The sequence below is a fragment of the Lepus europaeus genome, chromosome 7, assembly GCF_033115175.1.
Source record: "Lepus europaeus isolate LE1 chromosome 7, mLepTim1.pri, whole genome shotgun sequence".
NCBI lineage: Eukaryota > Metazoa > Chordata > Mammalia > Lagomorpha > Leporidae > Lepus > Lepus europaeus.
In genome coordinates, this window is record NC_084833.1 from 87057631 (window position 1) to 87063136 (window position 5506).

Genomic DNA, 5506 nt, shown 5'->3' on the forward strand with positions numbered 1-5506 from the left:
ATCTTTCTCACTTTGAAATAGATACAAATTCCTTATGAAAGATTCAAAGCCATGAATATAAAAATATAGTTGAATCATTTAAAAATTAAAAAAAAAACGCTTTTTGATGTATATGGAAACAGTGCAAGATTCCAGAAAGTAATCATAGAGGTATGATACTTCTAATATACACATGAGTTACAAAAACTTAATTGTAGCTTAGACAGCACCTTTCTTAGCTCCTCTAATAATGACTCTGTCCTTTGTTCTAGACCCTGTCTAGCGCACTTGGGCATCATTCCTTTGTAATCATAACCTCTACTTTACCACCAATGGCTCTACTCCCAACCTGTGTGTACTGATGGTCCTCTTCCCCACTTAATGCTGTATAATTGTTCAAACCTGGTAAATGCCACTCTTAGGATCATTGGTTACTATCCTCACTCTGTCTTTTATGACCTTGTCTAAATATGATCAGAGTCAGTAAACTTGGAAGGCTTCCATAGCCTTGGCAACTCATGACGAGAGCCTAGGGTGGTTACTGGCACCATAAACTAGAGTGTCAATTTGTTGGGTCAACAACAGGAGTCACTGTGCACTTGCTTCTCATGTGGGATCTCTGTCCTTAATGTGCTATACATTTTGATTTAATGCTATAACTAGTACTTAAACAGTATGTTTCACTTTGTGTTTCTATGTGGGTGCAAACTATTGAAGTCTTTATACTAAATTGATCTTCTGTATATAAAGAGAATTGAAAATGAAAAAAAAAGGAATAAAATTTGATTTCCAGACACCAATATGAAAAGACAAAAAATTCAGTGGAATCTGGGTGAGTCATCTGAATATGAACTTTCACAGACAGAATATATAAGGAATCAAAAATCACAGAAAATTTTCTCATTCTTTTAACTAATTACTCCGCCGGTGGCGTCAGCACCCCGGGTTCTAGTCCCAGTTGGGACGCCGGATTCTGTCCTGGTTGATCCTCTTCCAATCCAGCTCTCTTCTGCGGCCTGGGGAAGACAGGGGAGGATGGCCCAAGTGCTTGAGCCCTGCTCCCACATGGGAGACTAGGAGGAAGCACCTGGCTTCTGGCTTCAGATCAGTGTAGTGCACTGGCCATAGCAGCTATTTGGGGGGTGAACCAACAGAAGGAAGACCTTTCTCTCTGTCTGTCTCTCTCACTGTCTAAACTTGCCTGTCAAAAAAAACAAAAACAAAAAACGATAAGATGATGACACCCACATCAGAAAAACAATACATTATGAAAGAATAGAGATATAGACATTGAGATTGAGTGGACAGATACATACATACATGCATACATACATACATACATACATAGTTACATACATACACAGAGAAAGATGTAGATTTCTTTGATTATTTTTGCTCTAGGAGGATGTAGAAAACAAGTGAATGTGAAGCAACAATAAAATCTAACAGTACTGTTAGAATATGTAAGTGCAAACTCTTGAAGAAAACTACTTGACAATTTCAAATATTTTATTTATTTATTTATGTGACAGAGTTAGACAATGAGAGAGAGACAGAGAGAAAGGTCTTCCTTCTGTTGGTTCACCCCCCAAATGGTTGCTATGGCCAGAGCTACACTGATCCAAAGCCAGGAGCCAGGTGCTTCCTCCTCGTCTCCCATGCGGGTGCAGGGCCAAAGTACTTGGGCCATCCTCCACTGTCTTCCCGGGCCACAGCAGAGAGCTGGACTGGAAGAGGAGGAACCAGGACTAGAACCTGTGCACCCATATGGGATGCCAGAGCTGCAGGTGGAGGATTAACCAAGTGAGCCTCAGCGCCAGCCCCCAAATATTCTTAAAATAAGTGTGATTGCTATGAATCCTTAAGAACAGGATCTTATTCAATATCAGAACACTTCTAAAATATTTCTCATTTTAATTGCATAAGTTTTAGTTTTGTCATGCCTGAACAGTTCAATTTAATATTCATCCCAGGCTATAAATCACATTGTGTGTGTTACATGTGAAGTCTTATTTTAGAGTCAGATGTTTTTAACCTTGATTTCTCATCCTACATGGAGAGATTGTGAGACCAGTATTCGTTAGGTTCTTTACTGCCTGACTGAATCCAGTCTTTTGTTTAGAGTTTGATTTAAAGTCATTGGGAGATAATGGAATATTTGTGCCAAGAACGCCCTTCCTGGAGATTGTATTTTTTACTATGCACGTTTGTATAAAAATTCAAATAATTTACTAAATTTTGTCCGAAATAGAAAAATGCATATTTATAAAGGCTTTTTTGTGTTTATATTTCAAAAATAGATCTTGCACATTTTAATCACAATTTTAGGACAAATAATATTAGTTATAGTTTTGGAAAAAAAATAATATATTTTTAAAAATTGTACAATCATTGTGAATTCCAAAAGAAAGATTATCAGGCTGATGACCTCTGAAATAAAGATACTGTGAGAGATAATGATGCTACATTTAAGAAGTATAATATACAAAGAATGGTAGATAAAAAGAGTTAACTATAATAATTCAAAAAGAACATCAAATAGGGCTTGTCAATTTGATTTTATGAAATTAAAAACAAAGCAAAACAAAAACTCCAACATATTGCATTAAGCATGTGAAATAAAGTAACTTTAACATTTAGTACATAATGTTTGGAAAGGCTACAGTGGCCTGCAGCTACAACTTCCATTTCAAAAGGAATTGCCAGCAGGGAAGCAAAAATTATTAAGATAATGTAAGAAATGAAAGAACCTTCACTGAAGTCTCTAAGCAATGCATTTTGGACATCTGGTTGGGAAAAATACTACACATATATCTTTCTTTTTGTATGAAACTTTATATTTCTATACTTAGTAACTTATATGTATTAAATTAATAGAGTTACACAAAACTCTTAACACCTTTTTTTTTAATTTCTTCCAAAATATTCGCTATTAGATGTCATATGTTCTGTACCTATTCCTGAGTTTTTTTTTTTAACTGAGTTACCCTTAAGAGAGTTGAATTTCGAAAATCACATCTTTCTGAAATGTTGAATTTTGTTTACTACTAGAAATATTATTGACACTTCAGTTTATGAAATGTCATATATGTTACTGTTGGTTAGAATCCACATTTTAAGGCCAGCACCATGGATCACTAGGCTAATCCTCCACCTGCGGCACCAGCACCCCAGGTTCTAATCCCCGTTGGGGCGCCAGTTCAGTCCTGGTTGTTCCTCTTCCAGTCCAGCTCCCTTCTGTGGTCCTGGAAGGCAGTGGAGGATGGCCCAAGTGCTTGGGTCCTGCACCCGCATGGGAGAACAAGAGGAGGCACCTGGCTCCTGGCTTCAGATCGGTGCAGCGCCCTGCCATAGCGGCCATTTGGGGGAGTGAACCAATGGAAAAAAGGAAGATCTCTCTCTCTCTCTCTCTCTCTCTCTCTCTCTCTCTCTCTTTCTCACTCTCACTCTCTTTCTCTCACTGTCTCTGCCAGTCCAAAAAAATAATCCCCATTTTGAAACCTAATCTGCATAAAATATTTTGATTTTAATTTAATTAGTTACAGATTCTGAATCATAATTTAAATAAAATATTTAAAGAACATGATACTGAGTGGCAACTATGTATTACATTATAGCCTACAAATAAAATAGTTATTTAATTACAGAGAAACAAATCAGTGAGAGCTAACTTTCTGATACTGTCCTGGAGAATTCTGCACAGTGGTTGTCTCCTTCTTTGAACATATGTGCACACAAATATGTAAATTTAGCATGGGAGGCAAAGTGAAACAGTTATGCAAGGAGGCAGTTTTCCTCATTATGAGCAATGATAACTAATCCCTTGATCAATACAAACAAAATTTGATAGAATTTTTTGCCATCCTGCCTAATGCAAGTGATACACAAGGATGTACTACACACATAAATTTTAGAGAAAAATAATGAGAATCATGAAACAATGTGAGGGAAAAAAACCTCATAGTATAAGAACTAAGGAGATCCAAAACAAACAACAGTAATACTTATGGATAAATGATAGGATCAAATCATTATTTACCCATAATAACCTTGGATGAAAATGGGCTAAATTTTACAATTAAAAACTACACACTGGCTGAATGAGTTAAAAAACAAAACCCATCTATATTCTACCTGAAGGAAACACACCTCACCAACAATGATACACAGACACTGAAAGTCAAAGAATGAAAAAGGTATTCCATGCAAATAGAAATTCAAAATAGCAGGATTAGTTATCCTGATAACAAACAGTAGACTTTAAGACAAACAGTGTTAAACAATAAAAAAGTCATTATGTAATGATTAAAGAATCACTTTAACTGGAAGATGTGAAAGATCTCTGTGAGTGAGATCCCAGTGGAAAGAACAGGGCCATCAAAGAAGGAGGTACCTTTCTCTGAAGGGAGGAGAGAACTTCCACTTTGACTGTGACCCTATCAGAATAAGATCAAAGTCAGCGAACCCTAAAGGCTTCCATAGCCCTGGCAACTCATGACTAGAGCCTAGGGAGATTACTGACGCCATGAACAAGAGTGTCAAATTGTTAAGTCAGCAACAGGAGTCACTGTGTACTTACACCCCATGTGGGATCTGTCCCTAATGTGTCGTCTAATGTGCAGTGATGCTATAACTAGTACTGAAACAGTATTTTTACACTTTGTGTTTCTGCGTGGGTACAAACTGATGAGATCTTTACTAATTATATACTGAATCGATCTCCTGTATATAAAGATAATTGGAAATGAAAAAAAAAAAAAAACCTGGTGTTAAATTGGAAATGGCATAGAAAATTAATTAATTTTTAAAAAAATAATATGTAGGATCTCTGCCTTTAATGTGCTGTACACTCTTATTTAATGCTATAACTAGTACTCCAACAGTATTTTTTTTCACTTTGTGTTGCTATATGGGGGCAAACTGTTGAAATCGTTACCTAATTTATACTAAACTGATCTTTTGTATATAAAGAGAATTGAAAATGAATCATGATGGGATTGGAAGGGGAGAGGGAGCGGGAAAGGGGAGGGTTGTGGGTGGGAGGGAAGTTTTGGGAGGGGGAAGCCATTGTAACCCATGAGCTGTACTTTGGAAATTTATATTCATTAAATAAAAGTTAAAAAAAGAAATATTTATTTAACCAATATAAGAACATGTAATGTTAATGGATCTAAAGGGACACTACAAAAATCAAGTCACAGGATCAAGGATCTAAACCTAATACATGAAATGATATAGAGGATATATCATAATATGATATAGAGGAAACACAGCTACATATTAGCATGGGCAAGCAATTCATGGATAACACCCCAGAAGTACAGGCAATAAAAGCAAATACGGACAATGGGATTACATCAAGCTAAAAAGCTTCTGCACAGCAAAGAAAACACTCAACACAGGTGAAGAGAAAACTGCAAGGACATATTTGCCAATTATGCATCTGATAACCTAGAATATATAAAAGCTTAGAGAAACATAACAAAATAATCCATATAAAAAATAGGCAAATGATGCCAGCAGACCT